Here is a 23,393-nt window from a genome sequence, read left to right on the forward strand (position 1 = left end):
TCATCGTATAACTTTTGGACCAGGAAGCATGGACTTGTCCATGGACAACATAATATCGCTGTAAACAGGACCACAACCAACAGCATCGGTATACATTTCCAGAGTATCTTCGAAAATGTTGAACTTTTGTGGGGGAGGAGAGGACCGATATGGGCCATTTTATAAGTCAAAGTAAATTTGGACAACATCTTAGGAGATCCAAAGTTTGGACCAAATTGATTTGGACCAAGAGATATCGTGAATACCATTTTAGTGACATTTTATAAATATTGGGGAGAAGCACGGGAAGTTGTGGACCGGTATTGCCCATCTTCGAACTGAAACTAAGTTTGGAGAAAATATGACGAAGGCCAAATTTTGCACCAAATCGGCTAATCAGTTCGAGAGTTATCGTGCTCTCCACTCACAGCATATGGTGCCATAGGGATTTTTTACACCTTCCGGACTGTTTTCTCAAGAAGTATGGACTTGTCCCTGAAAAAAAAACTTTACCGTCGTAATTGAGCGAATGCAAGTTGCGTCAACAAACCTTAAAGTTATTCGAGAGCAGGTCTTAAAGTGAACTTATCCGAAACTTTGTGTGGGAGGTACCTGAAGGAGTGGGCAAATATTGTCCATATTCGAATCTATTCTATTTCTGGTAGATATATTAGGATGTGTAAAGTATGGACCAAATCGGTCACTCCCTTCAAGAGTTATCGTGTGCACAAATTTTCCGAACATTTTCGAACTTTTGTTGGGGAGGTACCTGTAGGAGTGGACCGATATGGCTTATCTTCGAACTTAAACTAGGTTTGGACAAAATATATTACGAAGGCTAAATTCGAAGCTGTCGATTAGCCTCCGAATTTAGCCTTCGTAATGTATTTTGTCCAAACCTAGTTTAAGTTCGAAGAAAAGCTACATCCGTTCGAGTGTTGTCTTGCACTCCGAACACATAGGGGTTCATAGGGGGTTTTTGCACATTTTAGGCTACTTTTTCAGGAAATATGGACTTGCCCCTGATGAAAATTGTATTGTCGTATGGGTGGCAGTGAATACAAGTTGTTACAACAAAAATCAAAACGATTCGAGAGCAGGTCCTAAACTGAACTATTCCGAAATTTTGTGTGAGAGGTACCCGAAGGAGTGGACCGATTGAGTACATATTGGAACCTCATCTAAGTCTGGTAGACATTTCACGAGTTGCAAATTATGGACCAACTCGGTTGCTTCCATCAGGAGTTATCGTACGTACAAATTTTCCGAACATTTGTGGGGGAGGTACCGGAAGGAGTTGACCGATATAACCCATCTTCGAACTTAAACTAAGTTTGGACAAAATATTACGAAAGCCAAATTTTGGACCGAATCGGTTGATCCGTAGGAGAGTTATCGTGCGCACCAGCCAGCCAGACAGACAGACGGGCATTGCTCAATCGACTCCAAATTGTGTGAAACACATTTCGTCCAAACATACTTGGGGTCTAAAACCATTATTTCGATGAGGCACATTTTGCCCGCATAAATGCTGAGGGTATAAAAAACAAGTAAGAAAGGCTTTAAGTTCGGCCGGGCCGAACTTTTTATACCCTCCACCAGTAGTGGTATTAAAGTAAAATTGAACAATTAGTTTCCTTTCCTTTATGAAAAATACTTAATACCAAGTTTTAGCAATTTCGGTAAAACAATATCGCTAACCTTCAAACTACAGAAATTCGGGAGGTACCGTTCTATGGGGATATATCAAAACGTCGATCTATACCGACAAATTTCTGGCGTAAAGTTTTTAGACTCAAAGAAGACTAAATACCAAATTTACGATATTTCAGTAGGATTATGTGGTTAAAACCTAAAAAATACCATAAATCACGAAGTACGCTTCTATGGGGGCTATAGGAAAACGTGGACCTGTACTGATAATTCATTTCTGGAACATTTTATAACCCCATGAAAGACTAAATAACAAATTTCAGTCATTTCGGTGGGATATTAACGTCACATCCTTCACAATTATGAAAATCGGTAGGTACCGTTCTATGGGGGCAATATCGAAACGTGGACCTATGCCGACGAAATTAAGTCAGAAATGGTTTTACTTCCAACGTAGAGTAAATACCAAATCTCAGCCATTTCTGTTTGTTGTTGTGGCCACAACCCTATACCTATACCGACAAAATTCTGGGGGAAAATTGTATATTCCCAACGAAGGCTACGTACCAAATTTCAGCCATTTCGGTGTGATAATGAAGCTAAAACCTTCAAAATACCGAAAATCAGGTGGTACGGTTCTATGGGGGCTATATCAAAACGTGGACCGATGTAGCCCATTTGCAATACTCTATCCTAAAAATTGCGAGCTATATCTTGATTTCAACAGACGGACGGACGAACAGACGGACATGGTTATATCGACTTAGAATTTTACCCTGATCAAGAATATATATACTTTATAGGGTCTCCGATGAATATTTCGATGTGTTACAAACGGAATGACACATTTAATTATACCCTCCATATTATGGCGGAGGGTATAAATATACAAGTCTTTTCTTAGGGACCTCTTCTACAAAATCTTCACAAGTCTTTACATGGAGAACCAAAAGGTCTCTTATAGAAGAACAAGGAATCTTCTCATTGAAGCCCAAGGTGTCTTCTCATAGAACTCCAAGAGGTATTCTCATAGAAGACCAGGAGGTCTTACCATAGAATAACATTTATTTCAACAAAATTTCAAAAGGTCTTCTCATAGAAGTACAGTATTACTATTCATAAAAGACCAACAAGTCATCTCTATTCCATGCAAAAACAAAAGGTATTCCTATAGAAGACTTCTCAAAGAAGACCAAAAGACAAACGCCTAAGATTTTTTCGGCTTACTAAAATGTTATTTCGTTTTTAAAGGTATGTATGTATCCGTACATAGCGCATTTAGGTGTACCACTTCTGTTAATGTTTAAATTTACTCTGGAAACTTCCAAAGTCTGTTTGTCACCTACGAAAGTATTATTTTTACACTCTTGTTACTGTTTTTTAAGTCATAGGCAGAAGTTTTTACTGGATTTACTAAATCATATGTTTGGTTTACATTCGGCGTCTTTTCGTGATTTCGAAGGCGTTTCGTGATTTCGCGCGAAATCAAGCAAAAATTATCATGATTTCGCATACAAAAATGAAATCATCTCATTTCGTGATTTCAGCGAAATCAACATCGAAATCACAGTACACATGATATACAACCCTGCTTTTGCCTGAAAAAGTACCAAAAGTTGCAACACTTTTCACGTATCACAATAAACAAGGTAGATGGTCAGTTGCTGCAACAAAAAATTGTATTATCAAAATTTGTAAGCAATGTGAAAAAATATGAAATTACTTTGTTAAAATGCTGTTTTTGTTCCCGTACTTTTTAGTGGTTATGTTAGAAAAAAGAGCGAATTTTCATAAATTGCTTCCCCATACAAATTTCTTAAAAAAGACGGGAACGGAAAAATTACGGAAATTGCAAAAACTCCAGCAGAAATGTCAAAATCAACGTATCAGCTATAGTAGTTAGATGCCAACGAACATGATGCTAGTTTCTAATACCCTAGACAGACAGGCCAAAATTGTATGGCAGAAAATAGGAGAAGAGAGTGTTATTCGGCGCTGCTATTGTTTAAAGAGAAGTGCAAGTCTTGCTAGATTTCGGAGTACGGGAAATCATTTTTAGCACTGAACGGGCAAACTACTTCAAGTAATAATATTTTGCAGGTTCTGAGCACAAATGTTATCTATCAAAATTTATTATTATGACGTCTCAACGATAAAATATTTTTTTATTTAATAGTACTATACACAATTAATACGATATATAGCTAATTTTACGGTAATTTTCGAAATAAAGTTGTAAAGTTCTATATTGTCGTATATTTTTGATGACTAATTAAATATACAACAACTCGTTTTGAAAATTCATGTTCGATCAGCTGCGCATATGCATCTACCTTGATAATTGTGATATGTTTGAAATCAACAAAAAAATAAGTATAAACACCGGGGTGTATTTCAGGATTTCGTAAAATCCAGTGGATTTTGGAGCGCAAGTGTAAACTTGGCAATATACAGTGTAAACGTACTGTAATAGTTAGCACTTTTACTTAGCTTTGTATTTATAAATATTTATATTACAATTTTAAATTATAATAAATTTTACTTAAAAACGGACTAACTTTGTTCTTGTGTATTTTTAAATTTGCCCATTCGTAACGGTTTTCATGCTTTCCACAATTGATACACAACACAGTTGTTCGATTTGGTATTTAATACAACTGTATACAACACTGTTTCCTCTATACATGGAGAATAATTTGCTCTCTAGGTATTTCCTTTTCCTTCTCTTGCACTCTCATCAGCACTCATTGTTTTACTGTTTTAGCGGTGAACAAAATCTCATGCAACGAATAAAAATTCAGTTTCTCGCTGGCCGTTAATGTACAAATTCGTGAGTGGTGAACGAAGCGCGTACTATATTGTGAAGTTGTATCGATACGAGAGTTATTTGTTGTTTTTGTTTTGTGTTTGTATTTTTCATTGAACGAGAACCCCCAGACATCATTTAACGCCCCCCGCATTGGTCAAAACAAGTAAAGAATAATAAATAAATAATAGAAAAAAATCTAACAGAAATAGTTGTGCAAAACATGGTAATGGCAGCAGCAACAACTATTGCCGTCGACACCCGCATATGAAGGTAGAATAAAAAAAAAAAAAAACAAGATTTCAATTAACAACAACAACAAAAAGAGAAAACACAATAGAATCTCTAATAATTTAATTGAACCGAAAATGGTTTCTCAAAGCCAATAGAGAAATGGTGGATAGATATTGCAAAAGAAACGGGTAAAGCTAAAGTTTAAAATGCAAGTCAATAATAACAATAACAATGAAATGTTACAAGAAAGTTATCTGCTGGAAAAAGAATAAATTATAAAAAAATAACAGAAAAAATTCCCACAGAGTGCAAAAAAAATCAAACGTTCTCTCCCCTTAGAAATCCCCCATCTTACAAGAGAGTAAACAGAGAGGACAAAAACATAAAGAAAATTTGCAAAATTAATAAAGAAATATATTAATTGATTAATAAAATTAATAAAAATTTGGCCAACAAATGAAAAAAGTTCTGAAGAAAGCAGAGAAATAAAATAAAAATATAAATCTTTAACAAAATAAAGTGTAAAAAAATATTCATTCATTATCACCAACATAATTATCATTATTGGGAAATAGAAAAAAAAAAATAGTTTAGTGTTTGCAAAAAAAAAAGAAATCATTTAAATCCATTAAATAAAATATTTTAAAGTGGTTGTGCAAATCGTGTGTCGCCGTCTTTCTCTCTGCTACATCCCACCTTTCGACTCGTGTTAATATTTTAACACAACAAATTGCCATTTCATTAATAAGTTTCGTTTTTTTCTTTGCTAAAAACAACCAGCCCCCTTCAAAAAACAACAACACGTATTAATAACACAGCGGTAGCGGTTCATCTGTCCATTCATCACAGGTTGGTTAATTTGTTTTTATTGTACCTTTTATTTTTCGTTTTTTGCTATTCCCTAGTTTTTAGTTTGCCTCTCCACTCACTTTTTGTTGTTTTGCATTAAATAAATTTTAATGAATTACCTTCATTAGAGGTCAAAAGTTCATGTTTGTTGGTGGTACAATGTCAGGACAATGGAAGTAATAAATTGGATAGTAATTCAGAAATTGATAGATAAAAAGGTTAGAGTATAAAATAAGAATTAAAAGTGAAAATGAAATATATGAAACAAATAAGGAAGAATAAGTCAACAGCTAAAAAATACCCTAAAAATTGTTCTTCTTCAAATTCGAAGGATTGAGCGAGCCGCCTTCCGGTAACCCCCTCCCCAAAAGTTCAACCATTTTGGCTTATGAACAGATTGAGACCTGTTCGTGGTTAAATTCTAAAGTTTATTTCAGATAGCTTATTACAATGGTATAACATCTTTCTTTGCCAGACTTACTTACCTAATATTGTTGACAAAGGTCAATGTCATAGGTCATAGTAGTATAACCTCCTATATAACCCTTAGAAAACTTTCGCCACATAGTTTACACTTAAAATTTTGCATATCGACTTGCCTATGGGCAGGAAATATAGCAATTAAATCTTTTGGCACATTTCACACATTCGGAACGTCCATGATTGCCAAGATAAAGGCCCCAAGAGTTCCAAAACCGGTATATTTTTCAGCAAGTTCAGAAATTCCATAAAGTTGTGAACACCCTACTACAATTCATTTTTGTGGAAAAACAAGTAAGAACATATCAGTCAGCTGTGCTGACGGAGATATACCCTCAGCCACTGACCAAAGAAAAAACAAACACAATAATTATGCCTTATATAAACTATATTGATTTTGTATCACGAGTTTGCTTTAAAATCTGTAGGTACCGTAATGTGAGGCTATACCAAATCATTGACATATGCCAAACATATTTATACCCTCAGCATTTATGCTTATATACACTTTCATACGGGCAAAATGTGCCTCATCGAAATAATTGTTTTAGACCCCACACGGTGTTCTTGAATCAAATTTAAATGGAAGGTGCTTACACCTGGGAAGTTTTTGCGGATTCTGAAACTACAATGTTCATAGATGAGAAAAATCAAAATACTAAAAAAATCGTCGGAGCGCTTTTTAAATAAATCGCGATTCAAGTTGACATTTTTAGGGGTTGTTTAGGTTTTCACGATTTTGCTTAGAAACCGCTAGTCCTATCAAAATAAAATTGAAGAAAATGTTGTAGCTATGAAAATTCTCTACAAGATTGACCTTTACGGTATTTTCGTAGGTTTTATTATTTGTGAGATATTGAAGTTCAAATTGGGATAATGCACTGACTGTATCGCCCCCTTATAAAACAATGTCATGAAGGGTGCGCCTTAACTAACTTTTAATGAAAACAGCTTACAGAGGGGAAGTTTTTGTGAATTCTGAAACAGCAATGTTCATAGATGAGAAAAATCCAAAAACAAGAAAAAATCGCTGTAGGGATTTTTAAATAAATCGCGATCAAAATTCACATTTTTAGGTGTTTTTTAGTTTTTCACGATTTTGCTTGGAAACCGCAAGTCCAATCGAAATGGAGCTAAAGAAAATATTGTAGCTGTGAAAATTCTCTACAGGATTGGCGTTCATGATTTGTTCTCAGGCTGTACCATTTTTGAGATAAAGAAGCTCAGTTTACATTTTTAGGTTTTTTTGTTAGGGTTTCGCGATTTCGCTTGAATACGGTAAGTCTTATCGGCATGGGACCTGAGAAAATCTTATAGCTGTGAAAATTCTCTATAAAACTGGCTTATTTAATTTTTCCTAGGTTGTACCATTTTTTAGATATAGAAGTTTAAGTTGGGAAATTGCAGTCATGACATTGTTTTATAAGGAGACCATACAGAATTGAATTGAATTTAAATTGTCCCAATTTCAACTTCTATATCTCAAAAGCTGTAAGAGCTACGAAAATATCATTAAGGCCAATCATGTAGAGCATTTTGATATCTACAACATTTTCTTTATTCCCATTTTGACAGGACTTGCGGTTTCCAAGCAAAATCGCAAAAACCTAAATAACCCCTAAAAATGTCAACTAGAATCGCGATTTATTTAAAAAGCGCTCCTGCGATTTTTTTAGTTTTTTTATTTTTCTCATCAATGAACATTGTAGTTTCAGAATCCGCAAAAACTTTCCAGGTGTAAGCACCTTCCATTTAAAGTTGATTCAAGAGCACCGTGCCCAAGTATGTTTGGACGAAATGTGTTTCAGACAATTTGGAGTCGATTTAGCAATGTCACGATAATTCTCCGATTTCTTCCAAAATTTGGCTTTCGCAATATTTCGTCCAAACTTAGTTTATGTTCGAAGATGGGTTATATCGGTCCACTTCTTCCAATACCTCCCCCACAAAAGCTCGAAAATGTTCGAAAAATTTGTGCGAACGATAACTCTTGAAAGGAAGGACCGATTTATGTTTTCCCTGGACAAGTCCATGCTTCCTGGCATACTGGTCCAACAGGTGTACGATAACCCACTGAAATGTCTAGTGGGCGCGATATCTATCGAAAAGATATGACTCTCAAAATAAGATCCACTTCCGTAATGCACTATGTCGGTCCATTCCCTCCTCCGCAAAACTTTTGAACTTTAATCCTAATCAAATGTCCAAAAAGTGCCACAAAATTCTGAAAAGACCCTAAATACATTCGATCTGTTCGTAGATGAAAGTTCCAATTCACATATGCTGAGGGTATATCTCTGTCGGCAAAGCCGACTGATACTTTTTTACTTGTTAGTAACCAAACTTCTTCATAAAGGACTCGAAATATTAAATAACGTTAAACTAAGGGTATGTTTATATTATAGCCTTTTGCAGGGTTAACCTTCTTAATGAGGACTTATTTGATGTATACGCAAAGGAATTGACATTTGAAACCCAGTGGTTTTGTTAAATCCGGTCATATATAAACGTACTATAAGTTTGGAAGGAATTTTGAAAAAGTTTTAGAGTTATCATGCACTATAGCCATTTTAGTATGTGCCGGCAGAGTTTTGGAGCTTTTGGGTCATTATCTCAGGAAGTATTGACTTACTCCGGAAAAAAATTACCGTTGTAAATGAGGACGCTAGAACAACCTACTGAAAAAAGAATCAAAACGATGCAAGAGGAGCTCTTAAACTTCACTTTTTCAGAATTTTGTGTGGGATTTACCCAAAGGAGTGGACCGATATAGTCCACATTCAAAACTGATACATAACTGGATGAAATAATTCTATGTGTAAAGTCTGCACTAAACAGAAACTCCCTCCGAGGATTATCTTGCGGATTTGTTATTTTGGTTGGTGCCATCAGGGTTTCATGGAGCTTTTAGGTCAATATCTCAAGAAGTGTGGGTTTGCGCAAGAAAAAAACATGTACCATCGTAAAGGAGCCCTAAGGACAACCTACATAAAAAAAGTTCAAAACGATCCGAGAGGAGCTCTTAAACTTCACTTTATGCTAATTTTGTTCGGGAGGTACACGAAAGAGTGTACCGATATAGTCCATATTCGAACCCGATATATATCTGCAAGGAATAATACGATGTGCAAAGTTTGGACTAAATCGATTGCTCCCTTTGAGAGTTATCGTTCACACCATTTTACAGAAAATGTTTGAACTTTTTGAGGGAGGTACACGAAGGAGTGGACCGATATGGCCCATCTTCGAACTTAAACTAAGTTTGGACAAAATATTACGATACCCAACATTTGGTTCAAATCGGTTGATCCGTTCACGAGTTATCGTGTGCACCAGACAGACGGACGGACATGGCTAAATCGACTCCAAATTGTGTGAAACGAATTTCGTTCAAACATACTTGGGGTCTAAACCCGTTATTTCAATGAGGCATATTTTTTGGTCGTAGATATGACATTAGATACATCTAGCTGATGGGTAATTTGCCACAGTTGAAAATGTGATGTTTTGTCCGGTGTGGGAATCGAATGCGTGGATTAAGGGCGGCATCTATACATAGAAGACCTCCTAAAAGGGTTCTCTATAGATAGAAGACCTCCTAAAGGGTTTTCTATAGGTAGATGACCTTCTAAAGGATTCTTCTATAGATAGATGACCTTCTAAAGGGTTCTTCTATAGATAGAAGACCCCCTAAAGTGACCTTCAATATATCACCAAAAAATATCTATACACAGACGACCTCCTTAAGGGGTCTTCTGAATATAGAATACATCCTATAAGGGTCCTGTACAGATATAAGACCTCCTAAAGTGGTATTCTATAGATAAAAGATCTCCATAAAATACGTCCTAAAGGGGTCTTCTATAGATAGACGATTTCCTAAAATTGTCCTATGTAGACAGAAGACTTCCTAAAAATGTGTTCTATAGGTAGAAGACCTCTTAAAGGGGTCTTTTGTGGAGAGAAGACGTCTTAAAGGGGTATTCCATAAACAGAAGACTTCCTTAGTTAGTCTTAGAGATTTCTTCCTTATACAGAAGGATCTCCTAAAGGGGTCTTATATACACAGAAGACCTCCAAAGGTAGTTTTATGTAGATAGAAGACCTACTAGCGGTATATTCTATGTATATACAAGACCTCTTAAAGATGTCTTATATAGATAGAAGACCTACTAAAGTGGTCTTCCATAGATAAAAGATCTCCTAAAATGGTCTTCTATAGATAAAATACATCCTAAAGAGGTTTTCTACAGATACACGATTTCCTAAAAGGTTCCTATGTAGCTAGAAGACTTCCTAAAAAGGTACTCTATAGATAGAAGACTTCCTAAAGGGGCCTTCTATAAATAAAAGAATTTCTAAATGGGTCCTCTATAGATAGCAGACCTCCTAAAGTGATATTCTTTGGATAAAATATCACCAAACGTAGTATTCTATTGATAGACAACCTCATAAAGGGGTTTTCTGAATATAACAGACATCCGATAAGGGTCCTCTTCAGAGAGAAGACCTCCTAAAGTGGTATTCTATAGATAAAAGATCTCCTAAAATGGTCTTCTATAGATAAAATGCATCCTAAAGGGGTCTTCTATAGATACACGATTCCCTAAAAGGGTCTTATGTAGATGGAAGACTTCCTAAAAAGGTTCTCTATAGATAGAAGACCTCCTAAAGGGTTCTTCTATAAATAGAAAACTTCCTAAGGGGGTTTTAAGAAGATAAAAGACCTCCTAAAGTGGTCTTCTGTATATAAAATACATCCTAAAAGGGTCTTATATAAATAGAAGACTTCCTAAAATGGTTCTCTATATATAGAAGACCTTGTAAAGGGGTCCTGTATGGATAGAAGGCTTTCTAAAATGGTCTTATATAAAGCGAAGACTTCCTAAAGATGGAAAACCGCTTAAATAAGTAAGTAAGGGTCCTTTAATAGATAGACAACGCCCGAAAGGAGCCTTTTGAAGCTGCTCGGTTTATGTATTACTTCGTAAGCACGCTTTATCTGGCGAAGTGGAACATACACTTTGACGACAAACACCTAAAGAGCTTTGAATATCAGACCCTGATCCTCAAGAAAGAAATTAAGTTGGCTGCGCTCCAATTGAAAGATGGCAAATTTTAAACAATCGCAGACTGATTGTTAGATGTGTTCAACTTGTGGCCATCTATTGTTGTTGTAGCAAAGCAAATATATTCGTTCGTTACTCAGTTGCCTGGTTCTGGTCTGGACTGGTTGCGTCCATAAAGAATCAGGAGACAGGTGAATGAGGTTAGCAGCTTAACATGTGGGCAGCGTGTCATGTGGTCACAGACCACATGTTGGGCGTGCGTTGGGTATCGTGTTATCAATTCGGAACCAATATGAATTGAGGTGGCTACATCGTCCGGATCTTAAACCACTCTTGTGGCAGCTGGCGTTCTTCTGCTGCGATGAATGGGGGTGGCTGGGGGTGGACGACAAGTACGGCATTTACACTGTATCTCTGTAGTGCCTGCGTAACTGCATCAGTGTGAATGCTATCCAAGCCTGCCTGATAGGCTCGTTGGTCTAGAGGTTACTTTGTACCTTTTGACCTCCCTAACTAGATCATGAAAATATGTCTTGACGTGCCTGGGTGGGGGAAGCCAATATCCAATAAATCGTGATAGGTAGGTACTGCATCGACAACATCCTGTTGTGCTGATGTACCGGTAAAACATTCGTCTTCTCAGAAGATGGTCCACTGGTGTCATGAGGAGGAAACCGGTTGCAGTCGTCAGGACGGCATTCTGGCAGGTTTGAATATTCTTCATTTTACAAACTCCTTTAATTTTTAAAATGCTAAAAAAATTAAATTTATTTTAAAAATAATTTTTTTAAATAAATAACTTAAAAACATTTTGCCATTATTTCTGCCACATTTGCTGTCGGCTCTTGAAAGGGTTATTTATAACAGCTAGTTATATCTCTCTAAAGCCAATCGACACGAAATAAGCTTTGTGTGTCATCATCATCCTCATCGTTAGTCAGTGGATCATTGAAACATCCTTGCACATTTACCTTTTTGACCTGCATTAAATCATTTAGTGATTCATTTTCTTCTGCATATTTTCACATCTCTTTGTGATTTTTGATGTAATTTGCCAAATTGACAATGATGATGTTATTTATGAGAAATGAGGTAATTGGCATTTAAGCTTTGCTGTATAAGTAAATACATTTTTTGGTATACCCTACAACATCTAGAGACTATGTATATGAATTATTTAAAGAACTCTATATACATATAACATTTTATTCTGTCACAGGGACTCTGAACATTGGGCTTAAGATAATAAGAGGTAATTAGATTAAAAGTTTTTTTTTTAAGATCGTTAAGTCCATCTAAAGGATGGCCATAAACGTAACTTCTTTAACAAACTATATTTCGAGAGTTTTTTAAAGAGCGTCTTTAAATAAACCATATAAAAGGATTATTAAAAAAGCTTAAATGTCACTAAGAAGCTTCTTGTCTGTGTTTTTAAATAGCTTGTAAGCCAAAAGAAGAGCAAATACAAGATTTCGTTAAAACCTTTAAGAAAAACTTTTTTAATAAAATCAAAATTCTGACAGGGCTTTCAGGCAACATAAATGTTCCATATACATACGTGACATAATGAAAAGAACTTTAAGACCATCTATAGAGGTCCATAGACTTTCAGCCCCAAATATAATTCTTAACGTTCTTAATATCCATTAATATCCACACACAGAAAAAACATGCCTCTATGTATGTATGTACAAGGTGGCGCAAAAGTAACCTACCGATGTTTTTTGGCTGTAATTAAAAAAAATTAAAAACTTTGATCCTTCTTGCGGATTATTTTTATTTGGTGTTTTAATTTTTTTACATCAAGTCGAGAATATGCTATCAGATAAATGGCCGCCGCCACAGTTTATTGTCTTTTGAGCCCTTTTTATGGCATTTTCCATCACTTTGGCCAAAAATTCCAGCGATAGGTCCTCACATTCTTGGCGGATATTGTCTTTAAGAGTCTGAGGCTTGTTGACATAAACCCGCGACTTCAAAAAGCCCCACAAAAAGAAGTCTGGAACGTCTCATCACTCATGATTATTTTTGATGAAACATCATCTTCCTCTTGGTGGTGATTAAGGATGACTTGATCGTATGTTAGACGCGATTGGCGGCCAGCATCTAACAGCTGATGTACCGTCTGGACTTTGTACGGAAACATCTTTAAATCTTGTACCAAAATTCGCTGTAAAGACCGTCAACAGATACCCATTTGCGTGGCACGTCGTCTGGCCTATGTCGACGGCGCTTCCATGACATCCTCGGCTACAGCAGCAATATTCTCTGCAGAACGGATACTCCGGGGTCTGCCATGCATGGCATCATCACGTGTTGTGCCAGTCTCTTCGAGGCGAGCGGCTAAACGTCTGCGACGAAATTCACGTGGTGTCAAAGTCACCGACCGATTATTGGTCAAATAAATAGTCACCAATATTTCGCGTTCTGGAGCAGTGTAGGGTAACATTGTTTATTAATTTGTATTTTACATGTGTTTACTACACAAATGTCAAAACAGAACTGACATTAGGGGCCAATCGCAAAAATTATAGCATTTTCTGATAGGAGGATTACTTTTACGCCACCTTGTATATGAAAAATGTATTGATGTAATTACCAATATGAAATGCGATTTCTTCCTTGTCCAATAAAATATTTCCATTCACCTTTTTGATTCAATTATAAAATGTTTTCGACATTTAATTTACTAAAAAGCACAATTTCTTTAAGAAAAGACAAAACACTGATTTATTCACTCACTTTACTCAGCGATGAAAAATACCAACATAATTAATACCATTTTTTTTTCTTTTCCTCTTCGCTTGCTACGTTGGTTAACAACAACAAAGCATGAAACACACGTGTTTTACGCATTACACCATGCACACAGCTCTTTATTATAAACCAGAATTCCGCAGCTGCGAGAGCCCTGTTGTTACTCTCTTCGACAAAAATCCTCTCCACCCATAAAAAATATGTTCTAACATAAAAAATATGTTGGTACCCAAACATATTAAATTGAGATATGTTATAAAATGTTGCAAACATATATTTGTTTGGACACAAAGAAATTATGTTTGGATCCAAACATATATTTGTTTGCAATCAGTCCCAAACAAATATTTGTTTGGATCCAAACATATTTCTAACATATATTTTTCTGCGTGCAGGGTAAGCTTAAAAAAGAACATTACGTAGGTTATTTAAAGAGCTTTAAATCCATCTATTTAAAGACTTCTAAGATAACCCAAAGTCAACAAAGGAGGTCCATCATCTTAGTCTTCTAGGAGAAGACTTCTGGGTCTTCTATGATAAGACCTTTTATTCTTCTAATAAGTGTTGCATCTAAGAAATCTTGGAACTGGATCTAATTTAGGAAGTGGTTCCTTTCGTTAAGATTTTTTTAGCTTTTGTGTCATTAGGGCTGGAAAAATGGACTTGCCCAGGAAAAATAAATTACATTATACGGTTGTAATCAAAATCACAAGGACTACCTTCGATACAAATTTCAAAACAGAATTTCAAGTGCATCTACCTTCGATACAAATTTCAAAGCAGCATTTTAACTGCATTTAAGGGAAAATTTTGAACTTTTGTGAGGGAGGTACTCGAAGGTGTGGTCTCATATAGACTGTCTTAGAACATGATGTACGATTTGAAGAAATTTTACGAGGTACAAAGTTTTGAACTAATTGGATACACAATTTCTAAGTTATCGAGCAGGGTTGTAAAGAGCTTTCGGGCCATTATTTGAGGAGACTTGCGTTTGTTGTTGTAACAGCATGTTCTTTTTTCGGCTTTATCTGGCTCTGGGTCTATATCCAGTTCTAGGAATGTGGCTGTTTCGATTAGATGTAACCACAGATCTACTGGAGTTAATTGAGTAGGTTTGGCTACATCATCCCCAAGCGCAGTTGAGCCAAAACTACTCCGGTTTGTCGTGGCAGCTGACTCACCTTGACTGCGATAGATGGGGGATTGTTCTCCGAGGACCACATTCACACGATGGTTGTTTTTGTCATCTGCGACTGCATCCGCTATTTAAACCTACTTTATAGATTGTTGATCTAGGGATTCTCTCTTGTAGCATTCGATCTCTTTTTCTAGATCATGAAGATTTCTCCTTACATGCCTGGGTGGATGTATCCTATCCACCATATTGTGATTAGAATGGCTCTCACGGTAACACCCGAGCAAGTACTGCAACAAAATCATGTCATTGCATTGCTGTACTGGAAGAATCTTTGTCGCAGTTCTCACGGTGCCAATCTGACAGGTTTGAATATTTTGCCATCGTGTTGCCCTTATATTCGCGGACCAAACTGGCGCCGCTTAGCTTACCACCGACCGACCTATATCGTTATATGTGGTCAACAAGTGCAGATGGCTTGGAACTTAAGGACCTTGCTTCTACATCTCAGTTTATCGCAGATAGCTGTGGCATGCGGGGATGACCTAAACATGCAGTCGAATGTGACTCCTACAATTTAGGGGTACTTTGGTCGTAATTCGGTTACCACCACCCACATCGTTCCCGAAGTCTGGAAAATGGACAGGGTAGTCCCACTACCGAAACCATCGTACAGATCGTACAGACCGATTTCGCTTTTATCGCCCTTGTTCTTCCTCAGCGTCAGAGGAGTCCAGTAGCCGATCATCAGCATGGGTTCCATAAGCAGCACTGCAAGACAACAACGCTGCACGCCATCTCCACAAATATTAGTCGAGGTCTCAACCAGATCAAGCCGTGTCACACTGGTCCAAACCATTGATCTAGCGGCGAGAAAGTCAAAAAATCAAAGTATAAAATTGCGAAATGTTTTCCATTGTATCGATTACAGACACTCTGCTGACTAAAAATTTGTTTTTACTTTTGTTGTTGTTGTAAATATTCACTCAGTTATTCACTGTCAAGTGCAAGAAATTTTGATGCATCAGATTTTAACAAAATTGTTGCTAAAAACCTGGTTTCATATTTGTTTAATTGTTAAATAAATTCGTAATAAAACTAAACAAAGTTTTTTTATTGATAGAGGAGAGTGTAAGTTAAATTTTATAGAAATAAATTTTCAAAAATTATTATTTTTTTATGTTTTTAGGGCAATATACTTTTGTTGAATGGAGCGTAACTACAAAAGTCCTCTAAGGTCCAGTCCAATTTTGGTTTTACTAATTAATTTGGACTTTCTAGATTCCGAATGACCCCAATTTAGCTGCAAATCTTGCTGATAAATGGTCTTGAAAAATAGCCTAAATATAGCCAAAATCAATATAGCCAAAATCTGTCGGTACAGTTATATGGGGGCTATATCAAAATGTAGACCTATGGTCACAATTTTTGGTGGAGAAGATGTATAACCAACGAGAACCTCCTATGCCAAAATTCAGCTTATTTGGTCTGAAAATGTAGACAAAATCCTAACAATACCGAATATTGGGAGGTACCGTTATATGGGGACAATATCAAAACGTAGGCCTATGTCCACAATTTTTGTTGGAGAATGTTTGTGTCCACTGGGAACCTCAAATACCAAATGACAACTAATTTGGCCGGAAAATGTAGCTTTAAACCCCCAAAATACTGAAAATCGGGAGGTACCTTAAAAGGGGCCTTTACCCAAACGTGGACCTATGTCCACAATTTTTGGTGGAAAGATTTAGTGACCACTAGAAACCCCAAGTACCAAATTACAACTAATTTGGAAGGAAATGGTGGCTTAAATCCTCAAAATACCGAATATCAGGAGGTACCGTTATTTGGGGGCTATACCAAAATATTAGCCGATGTTGTTCATATTTAGTCCATTATTACCCACGGACACATACTACGTTTGTGCAAAGAAAAGATATCTCAGAAAGATATCTCCATTCGTTTCCAAGTTATTAATTTCGCGCCGCTAGATCAGTGATTTGGACCACTGTGCGTGTTATAGAACTGTGATGGTGGAGCTTGACTTATCAAAAGTCTTTGATACTGGCAGGCACTGAGGACATTGAGTAGACAACCCACCAGTCAAGTTTGAAGCGTTGGATAATTCAATTATATGTTTACACCATTCGTACGTGGAATTCAGGAAAATTGAAAATCGAATATAAAAATTTAAATTTCCGATTTTTCCATAAACCCGATCTTAAGACCTTTTAACACAAAAAAGTAGTCAATCGATTGATGAAAAGTCGACTTACACATTCCTAATGCTGATTTGGTATGGGACCTAATTAGTACTACATATTTAAATAACATACCATGCCAGTCCATCCCCGCAGGTATTTATTTTTAATTTGATTGCTGGTTAGGAAATCTATGACAAAATATCTTGCGTAGCACAGGAGTCATGGGTGAACCTGCAATCAAACAACATTACACATCTATCTAACTGCCTACCTTCCTACCTACCAAAAACAATCTTCCTACCAACCAACCAAGGGAAATACGCTCAACATCCAAGTACAACATGTGATGGTGATGAACAATAGCCAACCAAGCGTGCATAACAACCCTGTAGGAAGTGTGGGGTCATGTGTTGACATGTCGCCACTTTGTCTACTAATATGGTGACAAAGTCAACACTTTGTCACCAGGTTGTCAACTATTGATACCTTTACCTTAATAAGAAGAAGCATTGTGTATATTGACAGATGATAGCCCAACGAAGCATCCTTTTTTAATTTTCTTAATTGTTTGGCGTAAAATAATTTTTGTGGTTGGCGAAAAAAGTGTTTTTGTAAAAATCAATAAAATATCGTGAAAACTTAAAGCATATAATTTCAATAACAAGTATGAGCAAAAGAAAATATAAAAGACATGTGAAAAATAAACAATTCTATAGCAAAGTACGAATTCTGAGGCGACTAGCAACATATGTATGTGGTGAAATTTCGACAATTAGACATTATGTGGAACCTTTAGAGAAGATTATGGAGCGTGATGTATATATTGTCCCGTCTCGCTGGAAATGCTGAATGCAACTAAACATAATAATGAATTACAATGTTGGATAATTATTTGGCAAAATCGATTGTGAGATTTTTCCAATGTTATACAGCTGTAATAGGCAAGCAAATTTAAGGACATATTTTTTATGTTTATTTATACATGTTTATTCTTTTCAATTCCTAGGTGTTATATCAACATTCAGCGAATCGCCTGATAAAACGTTAAGTGCAACAGAAGAAGAACTATTTTAAGCAGACAAGTCATTGGTGCGACTTGGCCAAGAAAATAAAACGAAAACGTTTTTTATTATTTATATGTTAAAATGTTTAAGCAGCCTGAAAACATTGTCTTTATTTACTAATTTTTACATATGTGGAATCTTTGGCTTAGCCATTTTAAAAGATAAAAATACTGTAATACGCAATTTGTACATTTTTACCATTTTCAATATTATTTGTTTTATTCTTTAATGAAATATAGTATTTAAACAAATGTGTAGCTTCATCTTCTTATTACTGTTTTATCTATGAAAAGTTCCAAATAAGCTAAAAAATTTTGTATTGAAAATCTGGTACTATTGACGCACTACCTCCAATGTCTATACTGACTCACTACCTCCATTGTCTATACTGACTCACTACATCCAATGTCTATACTGACTTACTACCTCCAATGTCTATACTGACTTACTACCTCCAATGTCTTTACTGACTCACTACCTCCAATGTCAACACATGGTTCCTCAGGAACTACTGACTTACTATTGACATACTAGTTCCATTGTCAGTACTGACTTTCGAATGACACGTTCATACAAAATGTCTATAGGAAATTACATTAGTTGTCTACAGTTTGTCAGTAGTACTGTTTGTCAGTAGTACTGTTGACAATGTCAGTAGTAAGTCAGTATAGATTCACTATTGACATTTCCTACAGGGAAGGCAGCCACTCAGCCAGCCATTCATACCAAAAGAAGAAAACAGCAACAACAACAACAACACTAAAATGGAAAAACATGTGAATGTGGTGCAGTGGTGTTGGCCGCTTGCCTGTTGGTGTCATATACTTACTATACACGACTGGCTGATACTGCTCGTGTCTCGGTGTTGTTTTGTTTGTTTTGTTGCCAAAAGAAACCTTGAGAATTCCAAAAAAAAAAAAAAAAAAAATTCAACAATACACGATTTATTGTGTGAACAAGCGATTTATATAGCATATTTTGCTTCAACTGCTTCTTCTTTGCCTTCTTTTTGCCTCCCTTGTCTGGTGGCTATTGTTTAGCTGTTGCTGCTTTCATAGGGAAAATCTGCAGGCAGACAGACATAAGCCAGGAATAAAATGAAAATTTCCCGCATTATAATAAAGAAAAAAACATGAAATGAAAAACATCTCAATTTTTTTAATTACAAATTTACAGTTGGGGAAATTCAAGATCACTTTTCTTCTTGTAGCTGCCTGTCATGAATGAGAAAGCGCGGAATTTGTAACAAGCACAGGCAGCGAATTGGAATAAGGGAGGTCGTTTTTCGACTGAAACGGTTTTCAAATAATGTTTGTTATGAATATTGGCTTATACTTCCTCTCTACTTACGCCCTTCTCCCCACCCCATACCCATCATTGCCATTTGAGACCGGGAAGATATGAACATTAAATTGCTCTTGAGAATAATTATAATAATGGCTGGCTTGATGATGTTGTTGTTGCTTTTCTTTTCTAATGCACTTTTCATTGAAAGACTTTTTTCTTTTACATTGCATTTCCTTATTTTTCACGGGAAATCTATTTCATTATAACAACAACAACAACAATAATGATATTATAAACAACAACAATAAGCGGATCATACGCTGCAATCTCTACTTATCTTTTATGTACATATTTTGTAATGAAACCGAGTGCTGGAAGGCAGGGGGACTGCATTATTCTAATTATTTGGAATTATACTTTTTTATGGAGGAGAAAGGTCGGCAAAGATGCTAAGAATACCATGAAGACAATAATTACAACAATAAAACTTCATTTAATTGCACATTAAAAAGTTTTGTATGCTTTGTTTGTTGTCTTCAGACTCAACATGATTTATTAGGTATTTACATATTTTGAAAAAAGGTCCATTTCTTGTGACCCGGATAGTTTCATGATCGTGACTTTTTAAAATGAATCTGAGCCATTAACAATAAACTCACATATGTGATTTATTTTAAGAATTCTTCTTAAGACTAATCTATGGTAAGGATTAGCCATGTATACAGATTTTCATAAAAATGGTCCATAAGATTATCCAAAAAATTTCAAAATTGTCTGGATTTTTTAGAGATGCTTTCCAATAAACAGCAAAGATTTTAAAGACTGCAAAGAAATATCCTAAGCATTTTTAGCAACAATTTCTTCTGGCGGCTGCTGCTATTTTTCAGGAGCAAGTCCATACTTCCTGAGATTAAACTGGTTAGTTAGTTAGTGATTAGTACGTAACATAACTCTCAAAGGGATAAACCGGTTTGATCTAAGCGTTGTACATTGCATTGTTTCATACAGACTCGGATTATTCCCAAATATTGACTACATCGGGCCACTGTTTCGGATACCTCCAACACAAAGTTTGGAAAGAGTGTAGTTTAAGGACTTGTCTGGGATCGTTATAATTTTTTTTTGCAATATTTTTGCCGATATTTTTGGGGCAATTCAATAACACCTGCGAAATTGGTCCGAAAACTCAAAAAAATTTGTTTACTTCTTTTCTTTAGGTCAGAGGCTGAGGATATATGTCTATTAACACAACTGAAAGATACTTTCTTACTTGTTTCTTAGAAAAAGTCTTCTTATGAGAAGACCCACTGCTTTTCTCATAAATGTCCAAATGGTCTTCTCAAAGAAGATCAACTCATCCTATTATAAAAGACCACAAGTCTTAAGTCATAGTTGACCGAATTGCATTCTCACAGAAGACTTCCCGTACAAAACCAAATAGTCTTCCAATATAAGACAATAAGTTCTCTCATACACTACCACACAAGACCAATAGACAACCAAATAGTCCTCCCATTGAATACAAATGATCTTCTCTCATACACTACCACACAAGACCAATAGACAACCAAATAGTCCTCCCATTGAATACAAATGATCTTCCTATAGAGGACTCAATGTTCCTCTCATAGAAGTCCAAATGGTCTTCTCTTAGAAGACCAAATGATATTCTCTCCAAAAGACTGAAAAGTTTTTTCATACACGCAGAAAAATATGTATGTATATGTTCGAAATAATAACAAATATTTTTTGGGACTGATTGGAAACAAATATATGTTTGGATCCAAACATAATTTGTTTGTGTCTAAACAAATATATGTTTGCAACATTTTGTAACATATCTCAATTTTGTTTGTTTGGCTACCAACATATTTTTTATGTTAGAACATATTTTTATGGGTGGAGAGAGGATTTTTGTCAAAAAGAGTAACAACAGGGCTCTCGCGACTGCAGAATGCCGTTTTATAATAAAGAGCTGTGTGTATGGTGTAATACATGGGTGCTCAGAACAGTTAGTGTATTAGTAGTGGTAAGACACTCTCCCCATTGCTAAGCAATGGCAAATCTGAAATAAAGAGAGAATACGTGTGGTTTGTTTTTACGCCACCGTATGGAACCGAGCACCAGTGGTGTAATAGAAGACGCAGACGATTTGGTGGTGTGTATGCGGTAAAAACGTTTGTTTCGTGCTTTGTTGTTGTTAACAAACGTAGCAAGCGAAGAGGAAAAGAAAAAAATGGTATTGTGTTGTTCTTTTTTCTTCAGTTTTCTAAATACAATCGTTGAGTAAAGACGGTAAAGTGAGTGAATAAATCATGAGTAGTAAATCAAATGCCCAATACATTTTATAATTGAATCAAAAAGGTTAATGGAAATATTTTATTGGACAAGGAAGAAATCGCATTTAATATTGGTAATTACATCAATACATTTTTCATATACATACATACATATGTAAAATATTTGAAATATGGATGTACCTATTAATTACATTATATAATCATTTGATTCCAAATGCCGATTTCCCGCTGATAGAAAAAAAGTTTTCGTATGGAAGATCTTAAAGTCCTTTTATAGATGATCACAAAGTCTGCTCATGGAAGACCACATGGTCCAAGAAAACCCAATAGTCTTCTCTTAGAACGCCAAAATTTCATCTCTTAAAGGACCAACTGGTCTTCTCGACGAAATATTCTTCTCATAGAAGTCCAAATGGTCTTCTCATAGAAGACCAAATGTGTTCTTCTAGGAGACCAAACGGTGTTCTCACAGAAGCCCGAATTGTCTTCTAATAGAAGTTTAAATGATCTTCTCATAGAACACCGAATGGTCTTCTCATAAAAGAAGACCCAATGGTATTTCAATAGAAGACTAAATATTCTTCTCACAGAAGAGCGAACGGTATTCTCATAGAAGGCCATTGGTGTTCTCAAAGAAGACCGAATAGTCTTCTAATACACTACCGAATGGTCTTCTAATAGATGACCGAATGGTCTTATCATAGGGGACCGAAAGGTCTTCTCATAGAAGACCGAATGGCCTTCTCATAGAAAACCAAATGGTCTTCTCATAGAAGATCGAATGGCCTTCTAATAGATGACCGAATGGTCTTATCATTGGGGACCGAAAGGTCTTCTCATAGAAGACCCATTGTTTTTCTCCTAGAAAGCTAAAGGATCGTCTCAAAGAAAACAATGTGGTCTTCCTATAGAAATCCCAAAGGTCTTCTCATAGAAGACCATAAAAGAGCTAATGTTTTTCTCTTGGAAGACTTAAGAGTCTTCTCACAGATGACCGTCTGGTCTTCTCATAGAAATCCAATGGTCTTTTCATAGAAGATCAAAAAGTTGTCTCATAGAAGACAAAAATCTCATAGAAGACCAAAAATATTTTCATAGAAGGCCGAAAATCATGGAAAACTGAAGGTTCCCCCATAGAAGACCAAATGGTGTTATCACAGAAGATAGTAGACCCAATGTTTATCTTCTAGAAGACTAAAGTGTTTTTTCAAAGAAATTCTATAGAAATTCCAAAGAAAACCATAAAACACCAAACACGTCTTCCCACAGAAGATGAAAAATGCTACTCAAAAGAAGACCAAATGGCTTTATCTATGAATCAAAAAACATATGGTTGTAGTCATCATATTATTTTTATGAACAAAAAATATGTTTGTGAATATCTCAACATGTTTCTGCGATAATGAACATTATACATTTAATCATGGTTCCCCATTTTAGACTATATTAACGAATAACAACTCTTACAATTTGAAAGTATGGTTATTTTATTATAATATGTCTAGTGGATGTGTTACCATACATTGGTTAATTGTCACACCTTTTTTTCTCAAGAAAATGGTTCCTGGCAACAATG

The 23,393-nt window shown here is 35.8% G+C and overlaps 1 protein-coding gene across 37 annotated transcripts in view; it reads left to right on the forward strand.

Moving 5' to 3' along the window:
* Nucleotides 1-4,378: 4,378 nt before the first annotated feature.
* Cyp304a1 (Probable cytochrome P450 304a1) overlaps nucleotides 4,379-23,393 on the forward strand; it is a 162,199-nt gene continuing 143,184 nt past the window's right edge. For 18 of the 37 annotated variants that reach the window (XM_073959499.1, XM_073959506.1, XM_073959507.1 and 15 more), the window contains exons 1-2: nucleotides 4,428-4,711; nucleotides 5,453-5,521. The gene's annotated coding sequence lies outside the window, so the exon portion shown is untranslated. The other 19 variants (XM_073959501.1, XM_073959515.1, XM_073959519.1 and 16 more) reach the window with 9 other exon arrangements.

This window comes from Musca autumnalis, unplaced genomic scaffold, assembly GCF_047663935.1.
Source record: "Musca autumnalis isolate F117 unplaced genomic scaffold, ASM4766393v1 scaffold_1, whole genome shotgun sequence".
NCBI classification, from domain to species: domain Eukaryota; kingdom Metazoa; phylum Arthropoda; class Insecta; order Diptera; family Muscidae; genus Musca; species Musca autumnalis.